This window comes from Lampris incognitus, chromosome 8, assembly GCF_029633865.1.
Source record: "Lampris incognitus isolate fLamInc1 chromosome 8, fLamInc1.hap2, whole genome shotgun sequence".
Taxonomy (NCBI): Eukaryota; Metazoa; Chordata; class Actinopteri; order Lampriformes; family Lampridae; genus Lampris; species Lampris incognitus.
The window spans coordinates 21,022,871-21,041,931 of record NC_079218.1 but is presented as its reverse complement, the minus strand read 5'-3'; positions in this window follow the sequence as shown (position 1 = coordinate 21,041,931).

Below are 19,061 nucleotides of genomic sequence, written 5' to 3'. Positions count from 1 at the left end.
AACAGTCTGCCCTACGAGAACCTTGTTGCATGCTGCACGGATGGGGATGATGGGCAAAAACAAGGGATTTAACAGCCGCTTGAAGGGAAACGCCCCAGGGTGCAGGTTGCTACATCGCCAAGCGTTGGCCAGTAAACAACTTTCAGAAGACCTTAGTGACACCCCGGCAACCGTTGTTAAAGTTGTAAACGTCATTAAGGTTCGTCCTACTACCAAGAGACTGTTTTCCCAGCTTTGCGAGGAAGAACAATGCTGTTACACACAGAGGTGCGCTGGTTGTCGCATGGACAAGTGCTTGTGCGTTTTGTGGAACTGCAAGGAAAAATAATGCAATTCTTGCAAGATCACAGCCGATCACCGTGCGAACAGCTGACGGGTGCGTTTTGGATCAAAACGGCACCCCTAGCGGACACTTGAGACCAACAAACGGATGCAAGGCCCTGAATCGAACATCATGCAGTGCAAAGAAGCTCTCGACGCTTTTGTGCGCAAACTGGAGCACAGAGTTGGGAAAATGACAGAAGGGGCGCTGCGGTCATTTCCGCTGCTGATGAAACAGTCTGGTGGCACTGTGCGCGCGACTTTACGGACTGAGTTTATGCGGCACATGAACCTGCTTCGGGAGGAAATTAAGTCCCGTTTTGCTCGTTGACGAGTACTTATCAAAGGAATCGTGGGTGATGGACCCCTACACTTCCAGCCAGGGGCGCAACGGGGGGGGGGGTGCAATGCATACAGGCGCCGCATCAGCGGGGGCGCCAAAAGTACAGTGTACAGTGGTTCTAGGCCTATTTGTTTTTTTAAAAGTTTGATATTTATAAATAATATTATTTAGATGAGAATTTTGGATTAGAATATATAGCTACATGTTATATTTTTTAATTATACATATTTTTTTGCGGAAGGTCTTTTGGCGCCCCCGCCACTGTATGCATTGCACCCTCCTCTGCCCCCCCCCCGTTGCGCACCTGCTTACAGCCTCGAGGACGTGGAATACCTTGGCTGTGAAGATGAGCTTGCTGACCTTCAAGCCGACTCGGTGTCGAATAAATATTTCCAGCAGAACGGATACAAAAAAGTTTTCGATAGTCAAAGGACACGCTGTTGCACCCAGAGTGGCCAAACACAGTTACAAGGGTTATTCTCCCATTCAGCACTATATGTCTGAGACAGCCTTGAGTGCCCTTGTAACAATAAAAACAAAAAACCGCAAAAGACTCGATGTACACAAGCACTTTAGGCTGGCTGTCACAAGTATCGCACCTGACATTCCATCCTTGGTCAAAAGTATGCAAGCCCAAGGTGGCCTTTGATTTCTGAATGAAAAGGATGGCACCGACTCAGTAAAAAAATGTAAGCAAGAAGTTATTGTTATTGTGTGTGCCAAAATAACACCCACTGCCTGTCAAAAAAACGTTATTGGTTTATATATAATAATTAATTGATGATATCGTTATAATTGATACTTTTTGAAAATAAATAATTGGAATGAATCACTTTTCTCTTGGTGTGTATGTGTGGGCCAGGGGGGCTCAGCTTTTCTTAGAAACAAGTGTGTGTGTGTGTGTGGGGGGGGGGGCTCCAAGGAAAAAAGTTGGGAACCACTGCTCTAGGCTATGAGAACGGCTCGTACACAGCCGTGCCATCATAGAGAGAAAAAAAAAACATTTTTCTGGGCTTTGGAAATAAAAAAAAAGATTAAAACCCCATGGCTTAAAAATATATAATACAAAGAGTAATAATTACCATGATTATAGCTGCATGTGTCCTGTCAATAGTTTTACAGGCGTCTCTTTTACAATGGTGGTCTATGGGGAAATGTTTTTTGGGCCGCAGGGGATTTTTCGCTGCAATACCGCGAGTGGCCACTGGAAAAAATTGGCTGCAAGGCTGAGCGGCGGCGCCGTATCCAGTTCTACTATAATACATCCATGCTATCCCCCCAACGGCTTGCTTCATTTGTTTGGGTTCCAAACCCATCTTCTGTAGGAAATAGCGCACGGATGTTGCTGGGAAACCGCGGCTGTCCACTTCGATGGGAAATAAAGTTGCATACCATCCTTTGACAAGAGCCTCATCGATCAAATTCTGGTACTCGGCTTTCTTCTGTTGGTGAGAGATGGCTAGTCTTTCCTCCGAGGGCATTGTGAGTTCTAAGATGATGTTTGTGCTCCTAGATAGAATAACCATGCCTGGTCAGAGTGAGGTTACTGCCACCTCTTCTGGAAAGAAAATTCTCTTATTCAGATCCACATGCATCTCCCAGTCGGAAACTTGATGCAAAATGGAGCATGAGTTCTTGGCAGTTGTTCTTGCCCAAAGAGCCTTATCTCCTTCCCTTTGGAAATTGACAACTTTGAGTGGTAATGCCTGGTGTTTATTGGCTTTGACCCTCTGCAGGTCCGTCCATTTGGCAATTTCTGTAAGGACCTTGTCGTGCCTCCATCTGTATCAGCCCTCTTTCTCCCTGTGCTTTTGGACAAGATGTGATTCAGGGTGCAAAGGGTTCTTCCACACTGCTTGCAGGTTGATTTATTTCGCAAGCACGCGTTCTGGGGTTGTGTTAAACGTCTGAAACGTTGCATTCAATTTTCTGGTGAGACCTGAAAAAAATGAAATGAAGAAATGGAAAAAAAATGGAAACGTTTGTTTTTTTTTTCAAGTGAAACGAGCAAACAAAGAGTTTGAAGGTTATTTTCTTAAGTTTGAGTTCTTTAGCCAATGTTTTTTTGCCTCGTCGTCTTGTGGGAGGTAATTGAAAGTGTACCATCGCTGACAGGAAGTCTGACTTACTTTTAGGCTTATGGTCGAAGCACTCCCGTTTAAGCTACTTACTAAGTCTCGCGGTTGTACGTACACAACCACATTGTCCCCGAGCTCCATAACGACATTTTATATGTAGGTGCCACTTTCATCGTCTTTTTTAAAAACGAACAGCAATAGCTAACACTTCAGCCAAATCTGCCGCCGGTCTGTGATACTGCTTCCGCCCAACACCGGAAGTATTACCCATAATCGTTTCCCCAGTGCCCCCCGTCCGTCAAGGAAACTCAGGAAATTCGTGGATAAGTAGAAGCCAGAGCCGACCGCTCTGGTATAAGCTATTGAGCCGCCCTGCACGTGAAAAACGGACGCTTGGGGTCTCTCGAGCGCCATAGTTTGACGCGTAAGGCCACTGACCAAGCTGCCGTATTCGGCGAGTTGGGAATAAGAACGTGTTGGCCTGATTGTATTTTACGCTTCCCGCTTTTTTCGCCAAGGAGATTTTATCGTGGTTTTTCAAAGCGTAACAGATTGCCCCATTGGACTGCGTTGAAGCTTAGCGAAAAGAAACAGCAATGTGGTATGTTTTTCAATACATAAGGCAACATTTTAATGAAGTAAAAAGAGATGAACCAATCCTTTAAGTAATTGTCTTCCCACCAGAGGCGTAACTACCATATATGTAGGGTATGCAGCTGCATAGGGGCCCGCGATGATTTGGGGCCCGCCTTGCACGGCCGAATATGGCCAAGGCAGTCAGCGCGGCTGCACTGGGCCCCGCCCTGAAGGCACTGACACACGTCACACTAACAAGCAAAAAGAAAGATGAGGTGGACGAGGCTCTTTCATTGAAACGTGCAATGGAGAAGTTCAGCTTCATCTGCCTTGTTGTCCTCCAAAGCAAGATTTTGGAAAGCACAAACACCGTGTCCAAACTTCCCCAAGCCCAAAACCCGGACCTCGCCACAGCTGGTAGGCTACTTACTAGACAGCACCATCTCAGACCTGCAGACCTTCCGAGACCTGTTTGAGGATGCCAAACAGACCGCGCAGGCTCTCGCAGAGAAATGGGGGGTGGGCAAAACCCTCGAGGATACACGACGGAGGGCAAAGAAAGGGCATTTTGATGAACTTTGTCAAGACGAACGTTTAGCAGACGCAGAGTCCTGTTTTCGCTTGGCTGTGTTCAGCGCCTCTCTCGACATTGTGATCTCTCAGCTGACACAGCGATTCATGGGTTTCAGGACAACAGTGGGTACATTCAACGTTGTACAGCCTAAAACACCGTGCACTGCAACAGATGATGGACTTTTTGAGCAAGCAAGTTGTGTGATATTTACAAAGATGACGTCACTTCAGCATTTCCAATGCAACTCGAGTCATTCCGTGCTTGTTTAACAGCAAATATCTCAAACGGCGAAACAGTCCAACAGCTAGCCAACATGTTGATCGTGGACAGCAACTGCATCGCTGCAAGCTTTGGGGAAGTCTGCACAGTTTTACCACTTTTCCTACCACTTCCAGTGACTGTTGCAACTGCAGAACGACCATTTTCAAAACGGAAGCTCATCAGGTCGTATCCGGGGAGCGCAACGGGACAGGCCCGTTTGTCTGGACTCGCCACCCTCTCAACTGAGAATGCTCGTGCCCGCCAGCTGGATCTTAATGGTTTAACTGACGACTTCGCACGGCGAAAAGCCAGAAGAGTGCACCTATGATGTAAGTAGAACTTATTTATTATTTATTTGACTTGTCAATGTGCGGTGCTTATATACATGTTGGTGCGCTGTCACCATAGTGTTTATGTAGGCCCATGTGTTGGTGCGCTGTCACTGTTATGTTTTCATCTGTGTTTAGAGGTGCGCGTTATGGTGATCCGACCTATTACTATAGCGCCCTCTTTGACCATCTTGCATTAGGGCCCGGTGCTGACTGGTTACGCCCCTGCTTCCCTCCACCGTTACCTACAAACACTGTCAATATGGGATTTGTGGAGATGAATTGGTCTTGAAACAAATGATAGTGCAGCTGCAAGTTTGTTCTCAAGTTTCCTTTGCAGTAACTCAAACATGTCCACCCATAAGACATGGATGTGATTTCAGCCACTCCTAAAAAAAATGGCGTCTACAGAAAATGGCACTGCAAGGCCCGAGGCCTCTAGATGAGCACTTAGGGGTAGGTACCTCTACATGAAACACATCTTTGCCCAGTTTGGGATGATATAGGTCACGAAACCGGTGCTTTAGATTGCTTACAAATTTTACGTCATGTGTGTGGACAGTTTAAAGACAACGATGTTTCAACGAGAAAACAAATAGATTCAAACCGTAATGAGGAAAAAGACAAATTCAAAAATAGAGAAACAGGAGAAAGACAGGGTGTTCAGATATTTAAACTGTTTTTTTTAATTCTTCTTAACAGCCAATTAATTGTAGAGTCGTCCTTTACTCTACTGTTTACCATTTTGGGTTCAAATTGGATCTGTGTGTTTGTGTGACTTTTAGCTGAATGGTTTCTGACCCACAAATAATGTCAATAAATGAAAGAAAATTAGAATAAAGAAATGAATTCCTCTTGTTGTATTTTCCGTGTATTAGCACATTAGTAAATTCAAGACCTGATCATTTGTAAGGATATCCAAGTCAGTTTGTCTCACTTGAAATTATTTTTGCACAGAGACAGTAACAGTATTACATAACAAGTAAATTGTGTTTGGTTAAAAGTTTTTCTTTGTTAACTTGCATATGTTATTATGCATTAAAATAATACTTATCAGTTTAAATCTGTGTAATTAGTACTCAATTACAATTGAAAATAAGTAATCTTAGGAGAAGAATTTATTTTCTTGTGGGTTCTGAACTTAATTAGAGTTAAGCAAGAAACCCATTCTCAGGGTTCAGTTAAAGATATTGTTAGGAATATATAGTTTTGCCTGATTTTCTTATTTCTAGAAAATACTGACCTTTTGCTGATACAAGGTTTTCATCAGACCGTAGTGACCCATTAAGACAAGTGTATATACATAGATACAGATGGGATGGGAGAGATGGCTGTGTATTTATGATGGGGTGGTGTTTTAAGGTGGACCATAAAAAGCAGGTACCGGGGTGTATACATCCATCTTCCTGAACAACATCACTCTGAATGTTTGATCGTCATCGGTCACGAGGCGATCAATAGGTGAGTTACATTCACTGGCCACTTTATTAGGTACACCTTGCTATTACCGGGTTGGACCCCCTTTTGCCTTCAGAACTGCCTTAATCCTTCGTGGCATAGATTCAACAAGGTACTGGAAACATTCCTCAGAGGGTTTGGTCCATACTGACATGATAGCATCACGCAGTTGCTGCAGATTTGTCGGCTGCACATCCATGATGCGAATCTCCCGGTCCACCACATCCCAAAGGTGCTCTATTGGATTGAGATCTGGTAACTGTGGAGGCCATTTGAGTACAGTGAACTCATTGTCATGTTCAAGAAACCAGTCTTTATGACTTGGTGCGTTATCCTGCTGGAAGTAGCCATCAGAAGATGGGAACACTGTGGTCATAAAGGGATGGACATGGTCAGCAACAATACTCAGGTAGGCTGTGGCGTTGACACGATGCTCAATTGGTACTAAGGGGCCCAAAGTGTGCCAAGAAAATATCCCCCACACCATTACACCACCAGCAGCAGCCTGAACCGTTGATACGAGGCAGGATGGATCCATGCTTTCATGTTGTTGACGCCAAATTCTGACCCTACCATCCGAATGTCGCAGCAGAAATCGAGACTCATCAGACCAGGCAACGTTTTTCCAATCTTCTATTGTCCAATTTTGGTGAGCCTGTGCGAATTGTAGCCTCAGTTTCCTGTTCTTAGCTGACAGGAGTGGCACCCGGTGTGGTCTTCTGCTGCTGTAGCCCATCTGCCTCAAGGTTCGACGTGTTGTGCGTTCAGAGATGCTCTTCTGCATACCTCGGTTGTAATGAGTGGTTATTTGAGTTACTGTTGCCTTTCTATCAGCTCGAACCAGTCTGGCCATTCTCCTCTGACCTCTGGCATCAACAAGGCATTTTCGCCCACAAAACTGCCGCTCACTGGATATTTTCTCTTTTTCGGACCATTCTCTGTAAACCCTAGAGATGGTTGTGCGTGAAAATCCCAGTAGATCAGCAGTTTCTGAAATACTCAGACCAGCCCGTCTGGCACCAACAACCATGCCACGTTCAAAGTCACTTGAATCACCTTTCTTCCCCATTCTGATGCTCGGTTTGAACTGCAGCAGATCGTCTAGACCATGTCTACATGCCTAAATGCATTGAGTTGCTGCCATGTGATTGGCTGATTAGAAATTTGCGTTAACGAGCAGTTGGACAGGTGTGCCTAATAAAGTGGCCGGTGAGTGTATATATTTTTCCTCATATGCTTTTTGGTTATCGATAAGGCCCATGGAGATGCAAAACCATTGTCTCAAAAAGTCAATATGGAAAAAAGTTCAGCCCTAACAGCTGTCAGCAATAAAATATGCATCAAACAGAGATGTTCAGAAGCCAAAAGCATCTTTTTGCCAGTTATTGTTGAATTTTGCAGGGTTCAGTGAAACTGGACTCATATGCGTGAGGATTGGTAAATCCTTCAGCAGAGTGGTGCTGTTTGACGACTACACTACACTTCCTCGAATGAAGGGTCCCAACATGACAACGCAGAGGAAGTAATATGTGATAAGAAATCCGGGTTATAATCATGATGTGCATTAGTTGTTTGGGTCCCAGAAAGGTGTCGTGACTCCTGCTATGGTTGACATGCACTTGTTGTTTCCTCTTATCCCTGTTTGCTTTTTCTCTGTCTCCTGTGTCTCTTCCGATAACCCAGTGGACATTTTTCAGAAGACGGTGTGTTTTCTTGCTGTTGACTAAATCCAGAACTATGATTGTGAGTCTTCTCACATGGACTGTTTGCCTGCTTGGCCCAGGTATGTTAATGCTGTATTTTGATTTAGTTTACGTACACAAGAAGGTGTGGATTCACCCACCTTGGAAGTGTAAATCAAGTCAAGCGAATTTTATTTGTGTAGTCCATTATCACAAATTACAAATTTGCCTCAGTGGGCTTTACAGCAATACAACGTCCTGTCTTTAGACCATCACATTGGATAAGGAACAACTCCCTAAAAAAACCTTTCAACGGGAAAAAAATAGGAAGAAACCCCAGGGAGACCAACAGAAGAGGGATCCCTCTGCCAAAACAGACAGACATGCAAAGGATGTTGTGTGTATAGAATAAAACACAATTTACAGAATATGACATTGAAAGAGGAGGGGCGTCAGTGTAGTGTGGCGGTCTATTCCATTGCCTACCAACTCGAGGATTGGTGGTTCGAATCCCCGTGTTACCTCCGGCTTTGTCGGGTGTCCCTACAGACACAATTGGCCGTGTCTGCGGGTGGGAAGCCGGATATGGATATGTGTCCTGGTGACTGCACCAGCACCTCCTCTGGTTGGTCGGGGCACCTGTTCAGGGGGGAGGGGGAACTGGGGGGAATGGTGTGATCCTCCCACGTGCTACAGTGAAACCCCTCACTGTCAGGTGAAAAGAAGCAGCTGGCAACTCCACATGTATCGGAGGAGACGTGATAGTATGCCCCCCCCCAGATCGACAGAGGGGGGTAGAGCAGTGACCGGGACAGCTCGGAAGAGTGGGGTAATTGGCCAAGTACAACTGGGGAGAGAAAAGAAGAAAAATATCCCCCAAGAAAACTTAAAAGATGATAACAAAATTCTAATATAATTATAAGATATATGAAGAATATGATGAGGAGGATGCCAAGCAGTGTCCAGATGCCACTGTGGAAGTGTAGAGATGTTCCTTTTTACAGACAATTTTTGCAACGACACTAAGGTTAACCTGCCTGACTGAGTGTGGTCCAAGACTGACAAGGAAGTGAAGCTGTCGCACATAACATGAAGGCTATATTTAATACTCTCAGTCACTATCTTACCGAATCAGAGTTCATTATTACGTACATTTTAGATTTAAACGTCCCTATCCGTAACTGCTTCTGAAACCCCTTGCTACCCTTTTTGCTTTGACTGCCAGCCATTTTATTCGGAGCTACAGCAGATGCATCATCATCTACAGTACCATACTCCACATTAGCTGTGACATCAAGGCCCTCATCCACCCCAGAAGAAACAACCGACGAGGCCACGATGCACCCTGACAACACCACTGCTACCAGTACAAATGGCTCTTTAGTCTCCTCCAGTCAACCACAGGAGGAGGAACTGTCTTCAGGAAAGATGGTGGCGATTACTATTGGCACCATTGCTGGCGTAGCTGCTGTGGGTGAGTGGGACAAACAATCACACCCTCTGTTATGTAAGACCTGTTGTTCTGGTTATATTTACCTATTCATCATTGACCAGACTGTTTTCCTACCATTAGACTTTACAATGGCAATACGAGTTGCATTAGTCAAAATGTCTTTATGCATGCTCAATAATGCAGGTAAGGAAATCACAGAAAGTTGAATCAGTTCATCTGGACACAACATTTATTGAGAGAAAAATTTCATCACTCGTTAATAGTCACGGCAATTTGCATATGAAACCAATCATTGGTTTTGGTTGTCATTGTCAAATAAAGCCAAGCATTTTGTATATACCGTACTGTACATTGTACGTATACTGGTACACTCTGTCATGTCCATCTACTTCATGCATGTATGTAAGTAACTTGCTAACATCTATTTCAGCATCTCCGATATATTCTCTGCACCATTGCACTTTATCACCTCTTATTTCGCTTGTATGTAGTCAATCCTTGTGTATATATCTGGAGGTTGTTGTGTTGTAGTGTTGTTATTCTATGTTATGCACACTGAGAGAGCCACGAAACCGGAGTCAAATTCCAATGTATGTGCAAACCTACATGGCCAATAAACATGATCTGATTCTGATTATGTCACTGCGCTGTTTATAAGGGTGGGGAAACCTGCAGTCAGTTGAGACTGAAGAGGTTACTTGGATGAGTGATGAAACGTTGTTCTCAATAAACGTGTTCAGATGAACTGATTCAACTTTCTGTGATTTCCATTAGATTTCTTTGTCCCCTTTCTGTTCCTCATTATGTGAAACAAGCCAAAATATTCCTATTCAAATGAACCCATCATGTGGTAGCCGGCACTGTAACTGCCATGTCCACAGGCAAATGAAAAAAAAAGAAAAAGAAAGGGGCAAATAAACTGGGGAAAGGATTGAGCAGTCTATAGGTCATAGTGGTAGGGGGTGGGGATAAGATGCAGAAAAGAAAGATATGTGTGAATTAAAACTTGCAAAAATGGCAGATGCATGACCAGTCCTAATTAGAACTAAATCGCCCTCCTCCATAACTCTGACAAAACAAAACTCTCTTTCTTTTCAGGTGGTGGTATATTTGGTATGCTAAAATTCACCGGGAAGCTTTGAGATAAGTTGATGTCAAACAGAGATAAAAGTGGTCAGGAAGTGGATGCTGACAGGTTTACTGTCCAACAGCCAATAAATCTCGTTTTTATTAACTGGACAATGACCATCTCCGGTTTTCTGATTGCAGCAGATTTACCATATATACAAAAGATCCTGCTGAGTTGGTTCAATTAATAATGGGAAACTGTGCTTGACATGCTATCATGGGGCACAAAAAGATCCTTACAATAACTTGCTGTGCATTAACTGCAAATGGCATTTTGATTGCGCAGCATTTATTTCAGGAACTCCCAATTGCTAAAAAAAAAAAAAACTAAAAAAACAACCCTTGACTTTTTGCACATTTGCTGTATTCAAAATGTAGCTTTAAATGCAATCATATAGAAAATTAAACCTGCATGTTAAGAAGGCTAATTTTGAACTAGAAAGGAAATTCTAAGAATGTATTTTGCTGTGTTCAAGCTGAATAAAGTCTAAATTGATTATTCATCCCCTTGTTATATACAGTAAAAGTGATACATGAGTAGTTAGCTATCCCCACTAATTAGCTCAAAACCTCTCAGGGTCCCATCCATCCATTCATTATCCAAACCGCTTATGCTACTCAGGGTCACAGGGATGCTGGAGCCTATCCCAGCAGTCATCGGGCGGCAGGTGGGGAGACACCCTGCACAGGACAGCAGTCCATCACAGGGCCGACACATACGCAGACATTCACATCAAGGGACAATTTAGTATGGTCGATTCACCTGACCTACATGTCTTTGGACTGTGGGAGGAAACCAGAGCACCCGAAGGAAACCCACACAGATATGTGGAGAACATGCAAACTCCACACAGAGGATAACCCAGACAACCCCCAAGGTTGGGTTACCCCAGGGCTCAAACCCAGGATCTTCTTGCTGTGAAGCGACCGCGCTAATCACTGCATCACCATGCCGTCTCAGGGTCCCATAATATAATATGTATAATATAGTAATAAATAATTTGATTTAGGTGTACCAGCACACCTATCAGCACTGACAGACAGATGGAGCCAACAATAACAATTGTCAATAGCACTTTCAGTTGTGGTTCTTTGGCGCAACTACATCAAATAGCCGTTTATTAATATTATTAGCTGCAGCTGTGTTTATCATGCTATGCTTACATCAGAGAGTATCAAAGACCAGCCTGGCATATTTTCAACCTTCAGATGGTTTTTAGCCTGTAGACATCACAAGCTCACTAAAATAGTCTTGGGTTTTGCTACACTTTAATGTGTTTAGCTACACTTTAATGCTTTCTGATACAAAAGGTTCCATTGTCCGTTGTATACAAAGAACCTAGTTGATGACAATCTCATCTAGAAGACAGAGGGCATGTGTGTACACCTAAAGTATGATATGCCCTGCCTCCTGTCGGGCTATAGCACAACAAGCAGCCAGCATGGTAATTTGCTACATGAGTACATCCCTGGAGGTTGATATTCTAGCTTTCCCTGCAGCTAGGTGGTGAACGCCCTCAACAATCTGTCAATCAATAACACTGTCATCACTGTAAACTACAGTGCCTTTACTTGTTCCCATAGCATTAGCATGGTTGTGTTACTTCATTCAGAGTTACATACTGCCGAATGAGGTGGGGGGGGGTATGTAGGTCGGGGGTCGGTGGGTGAAGACATGTTCAGCCCTTTTATTTTTATCTCAGTTCCTCTTTCATCTGGTCCTGTGAGGCCTTGACAATCTTGTGTAATGCATTTTTAAGGTCAAAGAAAACAAAGAGGGCAACAGCACTGAAAAGATTTCTGCTACTTTAATCGTACGTCATCACATGAAAGTCTAATAGAATATTTTCTGTCCCATCTCGGACAAAAAAACCAAAACCCAAATAGCTATATCTTGGAGGTATTTAGCTGTGTATATACGTATAAATATATATATATATGCAAACAGCTAAACATGAATACTTTTTTTCTGTATCTAAATATCTAAGTATGACATGTAGCAAATAGATGCAAATTGTATATCCTCACTGAGACAAAGCGGGAAGAGTTCAAAGGATGTATGAAATTACTGTACATGATGAAACTATTTTTTTTCCTGTCTGAAGTCCTATAATAAGTGATTTTAAGCTGGATATTGCTGATGTTATGATTGCCTATGGATCAAACTGTCAGATCTGAACCACAGTATGATTATAATAAATAACTGATAACTTTGTGGCGTCATTTGTTTTCTCATATTACAATGCACACCTACACACAGGACACAGGATGTACCCAAACCTGTCTGTCTGTCTGTCTGTCTGTCTTCAGGTTGTATTTGTGCCTGAGCAGCACATGGCCTGTGTGGAGTCATGACTATGCTAAAAAAGTCAGCTCCTCTGGTCATATCCTCTCAGGACTGTACGCTCTGCTAACAGAGATGTCACTGTGACAGCTAATTATCTCCCTTCAGTGTAGCTTGCACCAGGTTTCCCCCCCAGAGGAATATTTTGAGTCAGGGAAAGTCCATGTGTTGAACATGCCACTGCTTCTGACCCTGTGTGAGTCTTAGTTACAGTACGTCTCATTATACAAACGCAGTGAAATTACAGTAGGATAGATGTGCAGATGTCAGTCATTGCATTTTCTTCTCTTCTTCATATTTTACTTGAAAACATTCAGATTTAGACAAAATACACATGCATGTGCATGTGTATGACTTTGGAGGCCAAGAAGAGGAAGCGAGTGAAGGCAGAGCCAAAGATCAAATGGTGGAAGTTGAAGAAGGAAGACTGTTGTGTGGGGTTCAGGCAGGAGTTAAGACAGGCACTGGGTGGTAGTGAAGAGTTGCTTGGTGGCTGGGCAACCACTGCAGAAATAGAGAGGGAGACAGCTAGGAAGGTACTTGGTGTGTCATCAGGACAGAGGAAGGAAGACAAGGAGACTTGGTGGTGGAATAAGGAAGTACCGCAAAGTATACAGAGGAAGAGGTTGACAAAGAAGAAGTGGGATAGTCAGAGAGATGAAGAAAGTAGACAGGAGTACAAGAAGACACAGCATAAACGAAGAGAGGGGTGGCAAAGGAAAAGGCGTATGGTGAGTTGTATCAGGTTAGACACTAAGGAAGGAGAAAAGGACTTGTACCAATTGGCAAGGAGGAGAGTGTGCTGAGAAGGTGGAAGGAGTACTTTGAGGGGCTGATGAATGAAGAAAATGAAAGAGAAGGTTGGATGATGTGGGGATATTGAATCAGGAAGTGTTGTAGATTAGCAAGGAGGAAGTGAGGGCAGCTATGAGGAGGATGAGGAGTGGAAAGGCAGTTAGTCCTGATGACATGCCTGTGTAGGCATGGAGATGTTTAGGAGAGATGGCAGTGGAGTTTTTAACTAGATTGTTTAACACAATCTTGGAAAGTGAGAGGATGCCTGAGAAGTGGAGAAGAAGCATGCTGGTACCGATTTTCAAGAACAAGGGCGACGTGCAGAACTGTAGCAACTACAGAGCTGTAAAGTTGATCAGCCACAGCATGAAGATATGGGAAAGAGTAATAGAAGCTAGGTTAAGAAGACAGGTGATGATTAGTGAGCAGCAGTATGGTTTCATGCCACAAAAGAGCACCACAGATGTGATGTTTGCTTTGAGAATGTTGATGGAGAAGTATAGAGAAGGCCAGAAGGAGTTACATTGTGTCTTTGTAGATTTAGAGAAAGCTTATGACAGGGTGCCGAGAAAGGAGGTGAGGTATTGTATGAGGAAGTCAGGAGTTGCAGAGAAGTATGTAGGAGTGGTGGAGGATATGTATGAGGGAAGTGTGACAGTGGTGAGGTGTGCGGTTAGAATGACAGATGGGTTCAAGGTGGAGGTGGGATTACATCAAGGATCGGCTCTGAGCCCTTTATTGTTTGCAATGGTGATGGACACGTTGACGGACAAGATCAGGCAGGAGTCTCCGTGGATGATGATGTTCGCAGATGACATTGTGATCTGTAGCGAGAGTAGGGTGCAGGTTGAGGAGAGCCTGGAGAGGTGGAGGTATGCACTGGAGAGAAGAGGAATGAAAGTCAGTAGGAGCAAGATGGAATACCTACCTATGCGTGAATGAGAGGGAGGACAGTGGAGTGGTGAGGATTCAAGGAGTAGAGGTGACTTAGGCGTATGAGTTTAAATACTTGGGGTCCACTGTCTAAAGTAATGGGGAGTGCAGTAGAGAGGTGAAGAAGAGAGTGCAGGCAGGGTGGAGTGGGTGGAGAAGAGTGTCAGGAGTGATTTGCGACAGAAGGGTACATGCAAGAGTTAAAGGGAAGGTTTACAAGATGGTTGTGAGACCAGCTATGTTATATGGTTTGGAGACAGTGGCACTGACGAAAAGACAGGAGGTGGAGCTGGAGGTGGCAGAGTTGAAGATGCTAAAATTTTCACTGGGAGTGATGAAGAAGGACAGGATTAGGAATTATTATATTAGAGGGACCGCTCAAGTTGGACGGTTTGGAGACAAACCAAGAGAGGCAAGATTGAGATGGTTTGGACATGTGTGGAGGAGAGATGCTGGGTATATTGGGAGAAGGATGCTGAATATGGAGCTGCCAGGGAAGAGGAGAAGAGGAAGGCCAAAGAGGAGGTTTATGGATGTGGTGAGGGAGGACATGCAGGTGGCTGGTGTGACAGAGGAAGACGCAGAAGACAGGAAGAAATGGAAACGGATGATCCGCTGTGGCGACCCCTAACGGGAGCAACCGAAAGTAGTAGTAGACACATGCATGTCGTTAGCCTCATAGGATAAATGCCTAAGTCATTTTTTACGATTTTCGGATAATAAGAAAAAAACGCATTTTCATATCCGCTGAGTACATTTACACTAGGCCTACAGTAAATCAAAGAAATATTAATTATCTTACCAGATAAGGAAAGAGAAAGCCGAGCACCAGGAGCCTTTCTTGTATGCAACTTTTTTCTTTATTTTTTTCAATGTAAAAATGCTCAAGTCACACGAGTGACTTAGGCAGATTGTCATTTTTGAATGTAAAAAGTGTTCTGATTGGTTTAGGACATAGGCACTAATCCAGGGTGATGCAGCAGCTTGAGGAGAACACATGTAGGCAGAAATCTCAATTTGGCCAAAAAATGACTTAGGCATTTATCCTATGAGGCTAACGATGTGTAACACAAACCAAACTTGCACACATGAAGATAATAAAAGATTTTTAAAAAAAACCCTAAAACAAAAAAGCTGTCAGAGATGTTATTACTGAACTGATAGCCGCTTTCAAGACATCGCAAGGGTGGTTGCCATCATGACATTAATTACTTCTACAGGAGATAGTTAATGAATGGACCCCAAATTCTCAAAAACATATATATGATGGGTGGCATGGTGGTGCAGTGGTTAGTGCAGTCGCCTCACAGCAAGGAGGTCTGGGGTTCGAACCTCGTGTCTGCGTGGGTTTCCTCCGGGTGCTCCAGTTTCCTCCCACAGTCCAAAGACATGTAGGTCAGGCCAATTGGCCATACTAAATTGTCCCTAGGTGTGTGTGTGTGTGTGTGTGTGTGTGTGTGTGTGTGTGTGTGTGTGTGTGTGTGTGTGTGTGTGTGTGTGGTGACCCTGTGATGGACTGACGGCCTGTCCAAGGTGTCTCCCCACTTGCTGCCCAATGACTGCTGGGATAGGCTCCAGCATCCCATGACCCCAATTGGGATATGCAGCTTGGATAATGGATGGATGGATTCGTTTGATGTCTTAGATTCATTGAGAAGTGTATTTTCTCCACCTGGGTGATGTTGATCATTTTATCGAGCCATTTCTAAAAGCGGGGTGGGGGGCGGATGACTTCCAGTCCAACAGAATCATTTTCTTTACAACAACCATTCCCAGCATTCTTACCAGTTTTGTCCTCAGGTATAATCTTCAAGCGGTTTCTGAGCATCCAAACTGGGCCTGGAGTGATATCTTTCTCATAGACCTTCAAGAACCATTGAAACATCTTTGACCAAAAACTATGTAATGAATGTCGGAGTCAAAAAAGACGCATCAGCAAGCCTCTGCTCCCTAACATCTGTCAGACAGTGGAGGGATGGTTTGATCAATAATTTTTAATCTTTAAATAGGGATTTTTCTCAAGTGTAAGGCACAAATGCAGAAAGAAACTGAGCAGTGTTCTTGAATTTAGCCATCGCAGGATGTGACTGTGTGGCTCTCGCACTGGTTTTATGGACAAACTAGTAGTGGGTCAACTTCTTATTCAAGGCTTAGCAATTCTGGTGAAAATACGGTTGATTGATCCGGTTGTTAGGAATAACTCCTTTGCATTGCTGCATAAGGCCTATGTATATGGACTATGCATATGGATGATGCATAAGGCCTATGCATATGCCTGTGTATGTGTTTGTAAAAACCCTCCATAGGAATCCCAGCAAGTTAAATCAGTTCATCTGCACACATTTATTGAGAGAAACATTTCATCCCTCATCTAAGTGACCTCTTCAGTCTCAACTGACTGCAGGTGTCCCCACCCTTATTAACAATGCAGTTGCATAACGACCGAACCAATGATCGGTTTCTTATGCAAATTGCTGTGACCACTAACCAGCGTTACAAATGGTGACCGATGTACCCTTAGCGCTCCCCCCACCCGGTTCAGGGATGGTCGTCCCCTCTTCACATAGATGGCCTCTTTGACTCCCTGTTCAAAACAGCATTCCTCCCTATCAAGGATGTGCACATACTCATCCTTGAAAGAGCGGCCACTGGCCTGTAGATGGGTGTAGACTGCAGAGTCCTGGCCTGACGTGTTAGCTCTTCTGTGCTGTGACATCCTCTTGGCCAGTGTCTGTTTGGTTTCCCCAATGTACAAGTCACGGCAATCCTCCTGGCACTTAACAGCATAAACTATATTGCTCTGTTTGTGCCGGGGGACCCGATCCTTGGGGTGGACCAACTTCCGGCTCAGCGTGTTTTGGGGGTTCTCCCACTAAACTTTGTGTCTAGATGAACTGACTCAACTTTCTGGGATTTCCTTACCTGGATTACTGAGCATGCATCAAGACACTCCACAGGAATTCACCAATATCAGTAGAAACATGAGTAATTGAATCAATTTCATGGTGGCAGAATTCACGTTAATATAATTCCAAAGTTTAGATCTTTTCTTTTATTTTCAGATTTTTTTAAAATTTTTTATCAAGGTTAGATCTCATAGCATAGTCAAGTGATCAACTCAAACCCTCTTTTTTTACTCATTTCTCAAATTCTGAGTTGTCTTTAAAAAAAAAATCTGTTAGGCTCTACGACGTACTTTGCTGTTTGTCTGTGACCAGAATGTTCACCGGAGGGTGGTCTGCTTTAAGTGTTCTTCTTGAGGTGAACTTTAGTCCCCATCAGACTCTCCGAGCTTTATAGCACCATCATTAGCTGTGGAACTGTCAACAGAAGAGCTGCTTTGTGAGAGCACCAGCAACAACACTGCTGCAGCGCAGGTGCTATTTTTGCCCCCAAGCTGTGTGCTCAGGCAATATGGTGTGTATGGGGAGCCAGAGACTGTAACTGTGTTGGAGGGAATGGGTCATGGTGTGTGTGTGTGTGTGTGTGTGTGTGTGTGTGTGTGTGTGTGTGTGTGTGTGTGTGTGTGTGTGTGTGTGTGTGTGTGTGTGTGTGTGTGTCTGTGTGACATCATGTAAGGGTATGTTTTCGACACATATGACAGCGCTGTTTACTAAATAAAAATGTGTTTGTATTTATATATGTGAGCCCACAGGGCCTGGTTTCCACAGGTCAAGGTAGACGAATGTGCACTGGCTTGGGGGGTGGGAGGGGGTGGGGGTGGACGATGGTGGCGTCCCCAGCACATCGTCATCCTCTTGCCAAGCTCGGCTAACGTTACAGCTGGAATACCAGTCGGCCCTGCGTCGACAACATTATCTCTTTTCTCCGCACAAACAGATCGTCTGTCTTGGCCGGGAAACCTGATCTGTGAGGGGCACACGCCATTTGTGCGCCACACATGCACACGCACACACACACAGCCGCCTAGACTGGGGGGGGGGGGGATCGGCACACTCACAATCACATGCAAAAATAAAGAAACACAAAGAGGCTTGGACACAGGCAAGCCCGAGTTCCTAGTATTCCAATGCATACTCTGAGCTCGCCCACGTTCTAAAAGCACATCAGGGTTCAACAACCTCGGCGATGAAGGGATTAGATTCTACTCAGTGTGGTCATTAAACCGGCACGTGAGAGAGACAGAAAGAGGGGGCGAGAGAGGGGGGGGGATAAGATTGGGGAAGTGCCCAGTGCAGACAGGGAGTTGCAGCTCTCTCATGCGCTTGGCCTGGACCGATGGCCACAGGGGGAGACCTTGATGACCTCCACACACATATCGGACGAGCGCGTGCGCACGTGCGTGCGGACACGGGCATTCGCCGCGCACGCACCATCCAGTGGCTCTTGTCTGAACAGCACACACCTTCGCTGCCTTGTCTGTCAGATGACAAAACCGGTGACCTTGTTTTATGTAGGCTAAAAGTTTTAGTGACATAACTCCCATCTGCCATGTTACCACCACAATTAACCTTTTAGTTGAAACCCGTCAAGTGCAAGGCAGAATGTACGGTGCATAAACCCCCGCTGTTCAAAAAGCTGATCATGCAATTGATTGTTAACGGCTGTCTAGTATGTTAAAGCCCTTTTTGGTAACCAATTAGATATGCTCTTGTTTATGTCCCCCCCTCCCCTCTCTCTATATACATACATACATACATACACACACACACACACACACACACACACACACACACACACACACACACACACACACACACACACACACACACACACACACACACACACACACATATATATATATAGTAGCGAATTCAAGGGGCAA